Consider the following 16,650-nt stretch of genomic DNA (forward strand, 5'->3'; position numbering starts at 1 on the left):
TGTGTTCCCAGGACAGGTGTTTTCCCAGATGTTCCTTTGAAGCTGGCTTAATGTTTGCAGCTGGCAAGGGTGCCCCCCTTCCCCGCTCTGCAGGAGAGTGCTCTGTTGTTGGAAGAAGACTCCGGTTCCTGTCCCCAGCCACAGGCGCAGATCTTGAAATCAGCTCGGGGCCTGCCTGCAAGCAGACAGCTTTATATGTTTCTCCTCATTCCCTTTTACCAGTTATTTCTACTCGAGAGCAAGTATCACGCCTGCAGATCCATAGGGAAAATGTAAGTTTCCAAAGCTAGTCATGAAAAGGTTTGGAGCGCCCAAAATTAAGGTTGCAACCTTCATGCAGCCTGGTTTGCCTGTGTAGTGTAATACAGTCTTTAATTGCTTAATTTACTTGACTTCTTTGGCTGGCAGGACACATGAGCAGTGCCAGCTCCATCTGGGGGCTGGATCCACATGGTACTGGGTCAGCTGGGGATTGATGCAGTCATGGGGAAATGGCCTCACCAGGGACAGCGCAGCTGCATGAGGCCAGGGCTGGAGCTGAGTGCAGCTCTGGAGGAGCAGCCCAGCCGTGGCCTGATCCAGCCACATGGCAACACAGCCAGGGCCCAATCCAGCTGTGCAGGAACAGCCCCGGTGGGGCCCAATTCCATGTGGCTGCATCAGGCCCCAGCTGAGCTGTTCTCAAGCAGCTGTATTGGGCCTTGGGCACCCAAGGCTGCGTTTGTCCCTCCCTGGGCCCCATGCAGCTGCATCAAGACGGGGCCAGACTGGTTCTGCACAGCTGGATCCAGGTGTGTGGGAACAGTGCCCAATCCCGCAGCTCAGTTTGGCTGCGGGGTGGGGAGGTCTCCTGTGGGAGACCTACATGCCAGATTACATGGCTTCAGGAACTGGATCTGGCTCTTGGGCTGGGGGTTGAGCACCCCTGACTTAATCACATGCCATTTTTCTCTCAGGAACCTTGCTGTCCATTGTGCTGCCCAGTGCTACAGTGGTCCCTAGCAGCCGGGAGGAGCAATTTTAGGAAAATTCTGTTCTGCTCCTGCAGGCCTAGGATAGAGCAGGCCCAATACAGATGAAAACTTCACAGAATTTAGCTGATTAACCCCCAAACATCTCCATTGAGCTATGTTTTAGAAATGTTTTAAATAGACCAAATTTGGATGAATTTTCACAAGGACAAAAAAACCAAACATGTTCCTTGCACCAAAATCACCAGCCTCCAACATTTCACTCCTTGTTCTGAAGCATGAAGGTCCTAGGAGGAACAAAGGAGTTCAGTTTATTGTTGCAGACAACCACATTGCCCAATCCAGAGGTGGGCAAAATGGTGGCTCCAGCTGGCAGCTGGACTCCATTTCCCAGCAGCCCCTGCCCACATTACTGCAGCCAGTTTCTACGGAGACCCCAGGAGGAGCAGCCTGTGACAGCATGGGGCCTGGGTTTCCTAAGAGACCAGCCCAAGCAGCACTGGTAGGGCAGGCTGCTGGGTGGGGAGCTGCTCCAAGGCTGAGGCCAAGATTTTTCAGTGGCGACAGTGTGGTCTGGACCTGCACACCCCAGGCAAGGGCATGCAGGCATCAGATTGCAACTCTGCCCTGGCTCCAGACGACACTGTCATCACCAAAAAATCCGGGCCCCAACCCTGGAGCAGCAACCTGTCCAGCCATGCGCCCTGCCAGCAAGGTTTGAGCCGGTCTCCTTGGAAACCCCGACCCCATGCTATCACACCCCGATCCTGCTGGGGTCTTCACGCAAACTGGCCGCAGTGACGTGGGGAGGAGCTGCTGGGAAATGGAGTCTGCCACTGGCCAAATCCAGCCCATGTGCCGGCCTGTGCCCACCCCTAATATAATCCCTTAAATAAACTTGTCAAGGTCCAGCTAGTTCATTCCCACCTGTTCCCTCACTGATCTTATGATTAGAAACCTTCTAAATTCTGACCTTTTTCATAGCTAGTTTGTACCCATTTGTGCCAGCCATCTTCTGTGACTTAATTCTTTTATCCTCCCTGGATTTTAGGTCCTCAATCCAATGCCTCTCAGCTTTTGTTATGTTAGTTTAAACAAGTACACCTGTCTTACTCTTATGTTGTAAGACAAACTCTCTATTCCTCCACTTAACCTGGTAGCTCTTCTCTGCATTTGTTTTAATTTGAATTAATTTTTCTTGAATGTGGGTGGCAACATTGTACAGTGTTCCATTAGTACCTTGGACAATGGCATTAATACTTCCCTTTCTCTACTAGAAATGCTTCCCCTGATATGTGCCTGGAGATCTTTCCAAGGGTGCCATGGGGTCAATGTTAGCACTGTTAGGTGTATAAACATGATTCACAGGGCAAACCTAAGGATTTCAAAAAGGAATCAACAGTATGAAATATGTTCTGACTTCTTGTGGTCTTTCTGAGTTCTTTGCAACAGAAGAATTGCCCTATCATTTTTCTGTAGTCAAAAAATGTCAAAACTAAGAGCTGGCACTTTCTGAGAGGTGCCTCAAGTCTATCAAGGGGTGCCTCAAGTCTAAAAAGGTTGAGAACCACTGTTCTAGAATTCCATTTGCCTTTTTTTGTGATTCCATTACATTAGTGGCCTACTTTCACCCTGTGATCAAGTCATATGCTTAACTCTTTTTTTTTTCTGTCATTTCCAATTGCTGAGACCCTGGTTAAGAGCAAAAAATCTTGTTCTTATTCCTTAAGTGCATAACTTGGCATGTAATATGGTTAAATTTAATCCTGTTTCTATTACTCCTGTCTACAAGGTCTTCTAATTCTTTCTATAAGATATTCCAATCCTCCTCTGTACCAAAGCACCTCCCAATTTTCTTTTATCAGCAAGTTTCCTTAACACACTCCTACTTTATGTGCTATAACTCAGATCAGTCTAAAATTGATTCTTGAGGAGTGAATAGCTCCCTCCAGCTGGATAATTTCTCTTTCAACACAACCTGTTGTTATCTTTCTTTAGCCAATTCCTTAGCACCATACAATTCTTGTGGTAATCCATATCTTCTTAAAGCTGAACTAATAACTTCCCATGTGGCATCCCCTTTACTGAAGTCCAGATAAATGAGAACTATGTTTTCTTTGCCTAAACAATAAATACTCTTATCAGAGAGTTTACAAGCTAGTTTGGCATGAACTACTTTTGTTAAATCTATATTTTACCCAATTTTCTATTTTCCTCTAGATCTTTAATTATTCCTCATTTCAAAATTTGTTCTAGCCCTGACATTCTGTGGAAACTAATTACCTCCTCACCTTCTTAAATTTAGGCACTACATTTGTAGTTCTTTAATGGAATGGTTCCAACCCGTTTTGACAGATTTAATAAAAATCCTTGCAATTTCATAAACCAGCTCTTTCAGATTTATGTCAGAGATTATCCAGTTCACCTAATCTGAGCACACAGAACATATTATATTTGTTTCCAAGTTCAGCGTGGCAAGTTCACTTTCCAAGCACTGATTTCCATTAGCCGTCTTGTGCTTGCCCACATGTTCAACATCATTGTCCTTATTGTACAAAAGCAAGGGGTTTGTTTAATTTTTGGGTTGTACCAATGCTATCTTTAATTCCTTCCCCATTCTCATTATTGTGTGTCCCCATTTCTTCTTTCCTTGTTCACTTTGCTAGTTGCTTTAATATTTTTACTAGAACTAGCTCAGTTTGACTATTGGCAATAAAATAATACTTACAAGCATACTACACTTACTAATCTCTAAGAAACAAGCTTTCTTTGCAGATCCATCCTCTCTTGGTTGTAGGGTCTTGTCTTACTACTAAAAATGTTCTTGAGATGGTTGTTCATCCTTTTCGGTCTGGAGTTTTTTTTGCTTGGTTGATATGTAAATTCTTTGTTTTTAACCTTGTTTGGTATATAAATTCTAGACAGCTTTTGCAGCATTTGATTTGAATTTCAGACTTCTTCCAGTTTCAAGTCCTTGAATTTTTCAGTCCAGTATATTTCATGAAGTAAAAAGTTTCATTACTTTCTTAGATTCTGCCCTTTTTTCAAGATCTACATTTATTTATCCTTTCCTTAATTTTCTACAAAGTCAACACATAATTAGTTACTTGATCCAAGGCTATTTTATACCACCAGCACTACTGCAATGTCTTCACTCTTCATCAAATCCAACTCTAAGGGTAGGGACAGACATTACACATAAACTGGTTAAAGTGACCAGAAACTGGTTTAAATCTGTAATATAACAGGCATTTAGTACACACAAACCAGTCTAAAAATGGCTGAAACCAGTTTGAGATAAACCTGGTTTGAATGTAGTGTCAGACTTAACTGATTTGGGCCAAACTGGTTTATGCAAAGTCTGTCCCAGACCCCTTCCTGGTTTAACTTAAACCAGTGTCCCTCAGCACCCCGGAGGCTTTGTAGCCCTGGCCGGGGCTCTCTGCTCCAGTGAACAGGCTGGCCCCGACCCTCTACTCCCTGGCTGGAGCTCCAGCAGAGACAGCAGGCACAGCAGGGTCTGCCTGGCTTCCCTTCCCCCCCCCCCGCCCCCCCAAGCAGGGATTTCCTCCCCTCCCCTCTCCCACAGCATGGACCATAGCCAGCACGTGATATGCTAGCTAATGATGAGAGGTGTCTGTGTAAGGCAGACAGCACTAAGGCAGGCAGGACAGGCCGCGCAAACAGGCACACTTGTCTGCCCAGCGCATGAGGTAGTGCACAGTTTGCACAGGAGGGCCAGAGGAAGGGCCTGAGGCCCTGCTTCTGAGCCCCCTAGGGTAGGCAGTCCCAGCTGCAGCCAGCCTCCCAGTGGCATCATATAGATGGGCACATGCTGCAACCCGAGGGTCGCCTTGGGGTCTGTGGCCCCCCCGCTCTGGTTCCTTAGAGGCCTCCACCCAGACGGAGCCCATGGTTCCAGGCTCCACACAGACGGAGCCTATGGCTCTCGTTTGTGGGGGCTGCCTGACACTTTTTCAGGCTCTGCAGTCCAGGACCATGGCCATCTCCCCCTGTGAGGTCTGCTCCCTTTTGGGGTCTCTGACACACCAGCTGGAGGAACTCCAGGCCACAGTCCAGAGACTGCGTGCCATCAGGGAAGGTGAGTGGGAGATTGACCCCTACTGCCAGGCCCTTCTCCCCCTGGAGGCAGAGGGTAGACCAAGGTCACCTCCCATGCTGTCCAGCCATGAGGTTGGACCAAGGTGGTCAAGGGCCTTAAGGCCTGCTGCACCGAGGTCCCTGCCCCGCTGGAGCTTTGCAACCTCTTACAGCCCCAGCAGAGCCTGCTAAGCTGCTAGCTCTGGTAGGCAGCAGAGGCTTAGCTGTAACCACCGCCCCCACTCTCCCTAGGACAAAACACAAAGTGTTTGTCTTGGAAGACTCCATCTTGAGGGTGACTGAGGGGGCAATCTGCCATCCCGACTCCTTAGCCTGGGAAGCCTGCTGCTGCCTAGGAGCCCAAATCCGAGACACTGCAGAGAAGATCCCTGAGCTCCTCCAGCCCATTGACCACTACCATATGCTCCTTATTCACATGGGCATGAATGACATGGGTCAGAGCAATCCCAGCCAGGTCATGAAGCACTACAGTGATTTGGGAACAGGGGTTAAAGGGTTGGGGACGCAGGTGGTGTTCTCTTCAATCCTCCCAGTCTTAGGCTATGGGCTGAGGAGAGAGAGGAGGATTGAGGTAGTGAACCAAAGACTGCAGTGCTGGTGTCATTGGGAAGGCTTTGTCTTCCATGACCACAGGCCGCTCTTTGGCGAGAGAGGCAGTGAGCTGTTGGGAAGGGACAGCCTCCTCCTCTCTCCGCTGGGGAGGAGGCTCTTCTCAGCCAGACTGGCTGAACTGCTCCACCAGGCTTTAAACTAAGCCTGTTGGGGGTTGGGGGACTATCACCACTGCTGGTCCGCTGAGCAACCTTTGCAAAGCCAGCAGGCCAAGGCACTTTAGCTAGTCCACCCTTGCCCCAGCCCTGGAACGATCTGTGGACAAGGCAAGGGCCCCCAAGGGGACACTTGCCTACCTGTACATGAATGCCAGGAGCTGGGGAATAAACAGGAGGAACTTGTCCTCCTGCTTAACACAAACAAATACAACGTCACAGGGATAACGGAGACCTGGTGGGACTCCATCCAAGACTGGGCCAGAGGTATAGACGGCTATACCCTGTATAGGAGAGGTCAGGTGGACAAAAGGGGCAGGGGTGTAGCTCTCTGTGCCAAGGAAAGCTACGTGTCTCTGCAAGCCAACAGTGGCGCCCAGGGTGGACAACTGGAGACCCTCTGGGTTAAAATTCGTGGGGAACACAGCACAGGGGACACAATGGTGGGATGCTGCTACAGACCCCCTACCCAGGGTCAGGACTTTAACCAGAAGTTTGCTAGGGAACTGGCCAAGGCCACACGCTCCTGATCCATGGTTGTCATGGGAGACTTCAAGTACCCAGACATCTCATGGGAAGAGTGCTTGGCCAAATCCAACAGTCACAAAGCTTTCTCACGTGTGTGGATGACACAAGAAGTCTACAGACCGATGAGAGGTAAAGCACTGTTCGACCTAGTACTGGCAACAGAGGATGACCATATCAGTGACCTAATGATCAAAGGGCAGCTGGGTGATAGTGACTATGAGTTGATCACCTTCACCATCCACCGTAAAGCTGGCAAGTCAGTCAGCAATACAGAAGTCCTCGACTTCAGGAAAGCTGACTTTGACAAGCTCAGGAAGCTTGTCAGTGAGCCCCTAAGGGACCACAACCCAAAGGGGAGGCGAGTTCAGGAAGAGTGGTTACTCCTCAAGGGAGCAATCCTGGATGCACAAGCAAAGTCTATCCTGTCTCAGAGAAAAGGCAGCAAAAGGGCAGAGCAGCCCCCTTAGCTCTGTAGGGAGCTAGCAGACCTCCTGTGTCTAAAAAGAAAGACCTACAAATGATAGAGGACCGGATCCACCACCAAGGAGGAATATTCTGCACTGGTCTGAACTTGCAGAGAGCAAACCAGGAAAGCCAAGGCTGTGATTAAACTCCAACTGGCCACAAGTATCAAGGACAATAAAAAGTCTTTTTTTAGATATGTGGGGAGCTGGAGGAAAAGCAAGGGCAACATCGGACCCCTGCTGAACCAGATGCGGCAACTGACAACTGACGCCCAGGAAAAAGCCAGCCTATTAAATGGGTACTTTGCATTGTCTTTCATCAGTCCCATGGGACACCCATGCCCGCTACAGGACAGGGAGGTCCGGGTGAGGGAGATCCCTTGCAATCCATCAATGCTGACCTCGTGAAGGAACACCTTGAGAGGCTGGAAACCTTCAAGTCAGCTGGCCCTGACAATCTACACCCCAGGGTACTCAAGGAACTGGCGAGCATCATAGCCTAGCCTCTGGCACGGATCTTTGAGAACTCCTGGTGTTCCGGTATAGTGCCTGAAGACTGGAAGAAGGCCAATGTGGTGCCTGTCTTTAAGAAAGGGAGGAAAGTGGATCCGGCAAACTATAGGCCCATCAGCCTGACTTCTATCCCAGGGAAGTTTTTAGAAAAGTTTATTAAAGAGGCCATCCTTAATGGACTGGCCGACGTCAACGTCCTGAGGGATAGCCAGCATGGGTTTGTTGCAGGTAGATCTTGCTTGACCAATCTCATTTCCTTCTATGACCAGGTAACCTATCACCTGGACAAGGAAGAAGAGATTGATGTCATATATCTTGACTTCAGAAAAGCCTTTGATCTGGTATCCCATGATCACCTCTTGGCGAAACTGGTCAGTTGGGGCCTTGGGTCCACCACGATCCGCTGAGTGGGAAATTCGCTCTGTGGTCAGACCCAGAGTGTGGTAATTGATGGAAGTCAATCGTCATGGTGCCCTGTGACCAGTGGGGTCCCCCAAGGCTCTGTCCTTGGACCCATATTGTTCAACATGTTCATTAATGATGTGGACATTGGAGTCAGAAGCGGACTGGCCAAGTTTGGCGATGACACCAAACTTTGTGGCAAAGCATCCACACCTGAAGACAGGAGGGCGATCCGGGCTGACCTAGACAGGCTCAGCAGATGGGCAAATGAGAATCTGATGGTGTTTAACACTGAAAAATGCAAGGTTTTCCACCTTGGGAGGGAAAACCTGCAGCATCCTTATAGGCTCAGCAGTGCTACGCTGGCTAGTACTACAGAAGAAAGAGACTTGGGGGTCATGATTGACCACAAGATGAACATGAGCCTGCAATGCGATGCTGCAGGTAGTAATGCAACTAAAACGCTGGCTTGCATCCATAGATGCTTCTCAAGCAAATCCCGGGACGTCATTCTCCACTCATACTCAGCCTTGGCGAGGTCACAGCTGGAGTACTGCGTCCAGTTTTGGGCCCCACAATTCAAAAAGGATGTGGAGAAGCTTGAGAGAGTCCAGAGAAGAGCTACACGCATGATCAGAGGTCAGGAAAACAGACTTTACAGAGACAGGCTGAGATATTTGAAGCTCTTTAGCCTGGAAAAGCGCAGGCTCAGGGGTGATCTGATAGCCCACCTATAAGTTTATCGGGGTGACCACCAGGATCTGGGGGAACGTTTGTTCACCAGAGCGCCCCAAGGGATGACTAGGTCGAATGGTCACAAACTCCTGCAACACCGTTTCAGGCTGGACATAAGGTAGAATTTCTTTATTGTCTGAGCCCCCAAGGTTGGAATAGCCTGCCGTCAGAGGTGGTTCAAGCACCTACATTGAACACCTTCATGAGTAAATTGGATGCTTATCTTGCTGGGATCCTATGACCCCAGCTGACTTCCTGCCCTTTGGGTGGTGGGCTGGACTCGATCTTCTGAGGTCCCTTGTAGCCCTAATGTCTATGAAATCTATGAAAAGATTCTATGAATCTATGAAAAGATTTCTGTTAACTGTTGTGTGTGTGTAAGCTATAATAAATTTGCCATTGCTTTACTCCCAACTCTGCCTCTTCGATCCCGAACCAAACAGCCCAGTGGCTGATACAGTTGCAGCACCCAGTCAGCCTGCGACTAAAATGATACACTCAGTACCCACCTGGCCTGTGACAACCGTTTCAGGCTGGACATAAGGAAGAACTTCTTTACTATTTGAGCCCCTGAGGGTTGAAATAGACTGCCACCGGAGGTGTTTCAAGCACCTACTTTGAACACCTTCAAGAGACATTTTATCTTGCTGGGGTCCTATGACCCCTGCTGACTTCCTGCCCCTTGGGCAGGGGGCTGGACTCGATGATCTTCTGAGGTCCCTTCCAGCCCCAATGTCTATGAAATCTATGACAGTGTCTGCTTAGGGCTTTTTGGAGCAAAGCAAGTGGTCAGCTGGTAATGTCCCTCTGTTCCTTTCTTGGAAAAAGTTGTTTAAGAAGAGCTTAAATTAATGAGAGAGGCTCTTGTTTTCTTGATGGGGTCCTAAATGCTGTGTTATCAACTCCCTGCTGGCTTTCTTACTGCTTAGAATTCCCTGCAGTGATACATTTCCTGTTAGTAATTATCTCTATATTATCAATACAGATATCTCTAACTATATCCAGACTTGGATAGGGGTTTGTATCAGACACCTAGAGCTACCCCAGTAAAACCTCTGTTACTGTTCTTTTCTAAAGCACTTTACATTCAATACTGTTTTAGCTATGTTAGCCCTTCTTACTGATTTAGAAGGGAATGGTTGTAAGAATTTTTTCAACATGAGCAAAATAGCATTCTCTTACCTAATGTTATTTCTCAGAAACACCTTGCTTATCTAAGCTGAAACTTAAAAAAACAGACACATAGCATGGAAACATGAGCTCAAATGGCTTAAGTTTGGCAAAGGTATAAGAAGTAATTGAAAACAGGGTCTTATAATGGCAAGGATTGGGTTACCTTAACAATACAGATCCCTGCCTATAATGAATTATTTAAAGACTGGAGTCAGTGTTCCTGATTCTCAGTTACACTACAGTTTTTTTTATGATTCTAAGCATAGCCACTGTCCATGGAATTCCCCCCAGCCAGGTGAAGCATGAAAGCTCTATACCAGCCCTAGTCCAAGTTCCTACAGTAAGGGATATATTAAGGACATAATAAGGAGAGGGCAAAGGTGGAGCAGCTGTTCTGATCTTCTTTAGCCCATAGGAAGGTATAGATATTAGAACATAACCTAGAGCATCCCCAAGGCTGTTTTAATTTACAATGGATGGGAGGGGGGAGAAGGAAGCAGGGAGGGCAGGGGTGGCACAGAATGGGCTCAGAATACAGGGAACACAAATGTAACTTAAAGCTACCTGTCTTTGTACCTCAAACCCCTTATAAACCAATAACAGGATTAGAAGAACTGAGAATCAGGTCAGACATTCACATCAACCACCTTCCAGGTTGAAGTAAAACACAAGTCTCCCATGGCAGACCTGCTTTTCCATACTGTATGATCCCTAACAAAGCAGATGGAACTGGTCAAACCATTCTGTCAGGCTGTATATAAAATGTCCAATAAAAGAACACTCCTGCTAGTAAAAAATCTGTCCCCAAATTAAAAATCATGCATTACAACAGAAATAGAGCATGTCAGCTTACACCCAGGAAAGATACAAGATCCTATTAGAACAATATCACACTCTTCCATCAATAGCTTGCAGAACCTGCTATGAGTAGTAATGAAACAGCAAGGTCACCTGTGAGATTAATTAATTGTTGGAGGATAGTGACAGAGGGAGCAAAACCAGATAGCAGCAAAACTAGATCAGATCTTAATGTAAATCAAACAAACAAATTATTTATTATTTTGGAAGGGAAATTTATATTGTTGAGCATTATATTGTTGGAGATGAGCCCGATATAAAGTGTGTATGATATGGCTGTTGAAGACCTGAACATTATTTTTGATGCCTCTGAGCAATTTTCCTTCCTCATTGTAAATGCCACTCAGCCACCATTAAAACACTGTGTAAAGCTGCTCTTCCTGGAAAGCCAGCACTTATGTATGTGGTTGCCGAACAGTTGTATACATGGTTGACGGGACTCATTTAGTTTTCTGACTACTATCCCTTGCTGCTCATCCATGTGAGCAGTAGTGATATTGTCAGGGGTAACCCTGAGCAGATCAAAAGTGACTTAATGGATGTGGGTGCAAGGGCAAGAGGGGCAGGAGCCTAGGTAGTGTCCTCATCAGTCCTTTCAGTCAAGGGTAAAGGCCCATGTAGGGGCAAATACATCTTGGAGGTCAGCACATGGCTGTCGCTAGCAGGGCTACAGCCCCTTTGACCATGAGGTTGTGTTCTAAAAAGAACTACTGGGCTGTACCTGGTGAAGAGGGGGAAGAGTGTCTTTGCATACAGACCTGCCAGGCTAGTGAGATGTCTAAATTAGGTTCATTGGCGGATGGAGACAAAAGCAGGCCACCTTAATAAAAACTTAGTAAGGAGAGGCAATAGTGGAAGCTTTAATATTCTCAGGGAGAAAACAAGACAATCCGTTATTTATCTGAAATGTTTATACTTATGTGAGAAGTATAGGGAATAAACAGGAAGAACTGGAGGTCCTAGTACAGTTATCTAGTAGTAGGCAACAATTGATCCTGTGTTTACCTGGTGTACCTGAAGTTTAATCATATCCCTGAGCATTTGTGGCTCATAAGCCCAACTGGAGAGCAACACAGCTTGTTACAAGTTTCACAGATCTGTATGTTGTCTGAGTTGGAGTCCAAGTTTACAGCATACTGCTTTCTTTTTTCTTGTTTTGCTTCCATCGTCTGGATTAAAGCTACTTCATGTTGACCTGCACCCAGAGCCAGATGTTCTCTCCAGATTGGATGGGATTCTGCATGCTCCTCCCAGCTTTCTACGCTGATGTTGAATGACTTAGTATAACTTTTGCACACATTGTGATATTGCCATAGAAGATGAACCTGCTTTCTAGAGTCGTCTTGAATCTCACCATACAAAATATTCTTGGGGATATGGTCTCCTTCCATTCTCCTGAGATGGCCAATCCATTGCAACGTCTTCTTCTTTATAGTGGTTTCTAAGTGTATCAGTCCTGTGCACTCCAGTACCTCTGTGTTTGGTATTCTGTCTTCCCGCTTTATTTTCAGGATCTTATGTAGACATCTCATATGGAAGCTGTTCAACCTCTTGATAAGCCTAGCATATGTAATCAACTTTTCTGAACCATAAAATAGGGATGATGGCATACAGATCTCATAGATTTGCATCTTGACCTTAGCTGATAGTTTGCTGTTATTCCATGAACATTCTGTAATAGCCCAAAAATTCTTAGCTGCTTTTCCAGTACTTAGTTAGATTAGTCTGAAGGTCAAGATCCCTGCTGACTGTAGAAACCAAATAGCAAAAACTGTCAATGACACTAAGATATTTATCCTCTAGAGTGATGTCACGTATTGGTTCTTCCACCCCTTGGTATATGATCACAGGCTTCTTGGGTGCCTGGGCTTGTAATTACAGCACATCAAGCAAACTTGATTAAATGAGTCTGCTGGAGCTTGGTAATTAGTTTGACAAGATTTAGTTCAAGCACCCCCACTGCCATTTTGAAGTGGAGGGATGCTGATTCATGAGATGCTGTGGGCACTTTAATTAAAGTGCCTCTCGGAGCTGCTCTAATTAAAGCGCCCCTCCCCACCCTTGGAGCATGTGTAAAAATGCCCCTTGAAACTAATTGTCATCCCAGAGCTTTTGCATGACTCAGAAAATATGCCCAAGAAATTTTGCAGGAAGATTCATTGTGAGCAACCAAGGCCGCATCACTGGCGAACGGGAAGTCTCTCAGTAGCAGTCCTTTCACTTCGGTTTTTACTCTCTAAACCTTGCAATATTGGACAAGCCTCCATCTAATATGGGACAAAGATAAATGCCATCATTCCTGTCCTTGAATGCATTAAGAAGTAGGAATGAAAAGTAGATATTAAAAAACACACCTGTTTCATTCCATTGTTGATGTCAAAGGTGTTTGATTCTTTGTTTTCATACAATACAATACAATACAATTATTGGGTATGACTGTAAACTGCATCTGACAGGAGGGCTTGGTGGCAATGTGGTGGGGCTACTTGTGGCAGGATAGCTCCTAAAAAATACTGTGTATAAAATACAATGTTGCAACCTCCAGAGTAAGGTGAATTTAGGGTGTCTCAAAACCCTAGCTCCCACTGGTTTGTGGGTATTCCTTGGCTGGAAAAAAGCTATGAGATATCACCCAACAGAAACACACCCTTGCTGTGCATTAGGGAATCAGCAACAGCTTTAATCTGTTGCTGTCTGGCAGAAGCTACAATCATTTAGGGACTGAACATACGGACTCAATCTGGCCTTTAGACTCTTAGTGGACTAAAGAGTGGGTGGTAGGTCTAGGGCAGCCTCAACTTGTCCATACTCTTGCTTAGGCATATGTGCTGAAGGTCTTGGTGTGATCTATACTGGCCAAAATGATAAAGCGACTTGCATGCTGGAGTGTTCAGTCTCTGACCCCTGGGTTTGATTTGGACTGATTTATGGAAAACTGCATTACTAAAACATGAATTGGTCAGACTCAGAATTGATATTGCTGCATTATCAGAAACTTAGCTCTCAGATACAGGTTCTATCCAAGAGAATGACTACATCATATTCTGGCATGGGAAGCCAGCAGAAGAAAGGAGAAAGCAGGGAGTAGGCCTTGCTATTAGAAATACCTTATTACCTTTCTGTGAAAAACCCATTGCTGTATCTATTTGACTCATGATGCTTCGAGTGTATACACAAAATGGCTTCATCATGTTGTTTAGTGTCCATGTGCCTACCCTTCAAGCTAGTGACAAAGATGTTTTCTACCAACAACTTGAAGAGATTGAGAAAATTCACAGAAACAAGACCATTATAATACTTGGCAACTTCAATGCAAGAGTTGGACCAATGCAGAATTGGTCTGGTACAGTTATTAAATCATGATATAGGTGGGATCACAGAGACATGTTGAGATAGTCCACATGACTGGAGTACTGTCATGGATGTGTATAACTTGTTCAGGAAAGAGAGGCAGGGAAAAAAAAGGAGGCATTGCCCTATATGTAAAGTAGATGTATATATATTCTGAGGTGCAGTACAGGATTAACAGTGGGAAGTAATTCTGTTGAAAGCTTCTGGTTAGAGCGTGTCACGGGATAGGGTCCCCATGGATGGCCGTGATACTCCTAGGGCTCCTTGACCATGCCAATCCTGCCCAATGGGTACCCTCTTTCTTGCCTGCCACATCTTGTTGGTAATCATTATGAATAGGGAGGCTGCCCTTGAGATGGTTTAGACATGGACTGGATGGACCCCACTGAACCCTGTGGGTTCTTGGACCCCTTCTGGGTCCTGCACCAAATGATTGTCTCATGGGCCACCCTCAGCCTTATGGGCTAGATGCATGGCTCCAAAACTGCCCCTTTACCATGCTCCAAGCCTCACAAATGACATTCACACATTGTCTTTCCAGGGCCTTAGTTAGCTTGGCCTCCGGTCATCACTGGGCTCTCCGCAGTCCTGTCTCTGCACCCCGTGGCACTGGGGTCTGTTCACCCCCCTTTGTCACCATGCCCCTGGCACTGGGATCTGCTCACCCCCTTCGTCTCCGTGTCCCCTGGCGCTGGGTTCTGCTTACCCCCTTTGTCTCCACGCCCCCTGGTGCCAGGGTCCCCTTACTGTAGTGGGCCTCCCCCAAAGAGGCCTCCTCGTTTCCCAATCGCCTCAGCCCAATCCACTGGTCTATAAACAGCAACTAAAATGAGACCCTGGGCTATAACATAACATAAGTAGTTCAGGGTGTGCTCTGTCCTTTTAAACAAGTCAAACCCCCCGCCCCAGCACTAAGTGGCTTGCAGGCCAGGGTATCTAGTGAGCTCCTGGAGTCCCATTAGCCCTAAGTGCAGCATATCAGGCAGCCACAGCATCTATGGGTGATTCCTCCCTGGAGGCTCCTTCCCCTTTGGCTACTGACAGGGAACTGACCCTCTAGACCCAGCCCTGGGGTTTATACGTGCCCAGGGCCCTGCCTCTTCCAGTTAGCTGATTGGCTGCATGTGCAGGCTAATTTCCTCCTTAGCCTGCTGCCACAGTAACCTGCACCTGTGAGATTCCTGCCTGACTGCTAGGGCTCTCTCTCTAAGCAGTTTCTGTCCTTAAAGGAGCAGGCACCTTAGTGCCCCGTGACAGAGGGAAAAGCAACAGCAGGGATGTCATGGCCACCAAATTAGGAAAAGGAGTGGACAAAGCCTTCTTTAAGCAATTAAATTAAGCTTCCAGATCACAGGATCTCTTCCACATGAAAAACTTTAATTACTGTGATGTCTGCTGGGACAGAGACATAGCAGCAAGGGCGACACATAGGGGGTGCACATGGGTGATCCACAATTGCCACTGGCTGCTGCCGCTGACTGTGGGTGGTTGCCGACCCCTGGTCGGTGCTTGCCACCCTACGCCCCACCACTGACAGTGTCGGTGGCGTCTGTGGGAGCTCCGCACTTACTGCCACCGTGCTCCCACTGCCATCAGCACAGCCATGCCCCCCCCCCCCCGCCCCAGCTGCTGGGGGCATGCGCCATTCATGCATAGCAGTGCACAGGCAGTTCAACAAATTCTTGGGAAAAGGAGTCTGGGGTGCTGGCTGTACTTTAAGGAGGTCATATTAAGGGTTCATATACAAACTAACCTGATGCAACAGAAGAATGGTGCAAAAAAGAGACTAGCCTGGCCAGACCGCGATCTCCTCACTGAGTTGAAACTCAAAAAGGAATGCTACAAAAAAGAAACTTTGTCATATTATTAGGGAAGAGTATAAGAGTATTGTGCAGGTATGCCAGGAAAAAACCAGGAAGGCCAGGGCATGATTTTACATGCAATTGGCAAGGAATATAAAAGGCAATGAAAAGGGATTGTATACAAATGTGAGAAATAAGAGAAAGACCAAAGAAAGCTGAGGTATTTTGCTGAATAAAAAGGCAATTTAGGTATGAATGATGCAGAAAAGCCTGAGGTATTTAATTAGTTTCTTTACTTCAGTCTTCACAAATAAAGTCAGCTACTAGATTGCAGCAAAGATGAGGAAGGAGACAAGCAGACTAGAGTAGTGGAAGAACAGGTTAGAGAAGTTAGAGTCTTTTAAGTCAGCAGGACCTGATGGGAATACACCATAGGGTAATGAAGGAATTAGTTGAGGTAATTTCAGAGCCAATAGCCAGGAGCAAATCCAGTGGGGGTACAGTAGTGCAGATGCTACTACCATTTGATTCTTGATCCATCCAAAGTTTAAAACTGCCTAGCAGTGGTGGCCGCATTTCTATTTAGGCAGCAGTGAGGGAGGAGATTGACTTCATGGCACATTATGTTTTCCCCAATTCCTGCTACTTTCTTCATTTCGCAGGTGTTAACATACTTATCTCCTTTTTAATAATCTTGATGTTCCACTAACTAAACCTGCCTTTCTTCTGCAATTCTGCTGTCTGTTAGTGGGTCTTGGCAACGTAGCTCCCATTTTACAGCTACAAACATAGACTTAGGTGTGGAAATGTTAACTCAAGTGAACATTAACTCAGGTGTGGAAATAACTGACAACAAGCACAGCCAAGACTGACAACAAGCACACGAAATACCCAGGTAAGTGACAGGGGCCCAGAAGTCCTGGTGTTAGGGAGGTGGGGCATTCATCTTTAGGAAGCCTTAAAT

The sequence above is a fragment of the Crocodylus siamensis genome, chromosome 1 (assembly GCF_052110815.1).
Source record: "Crocodylus siamensis isolate JL-2025a chromosome 1, ASM5211081v1, whole genome shotgun sequence".
Classification (NCBI taxonomy): Eukaryota; Metazoa; Chordata; order Crocodylia; family Crocodylidae; genus Crocodylus; species Crocodylus siamensis.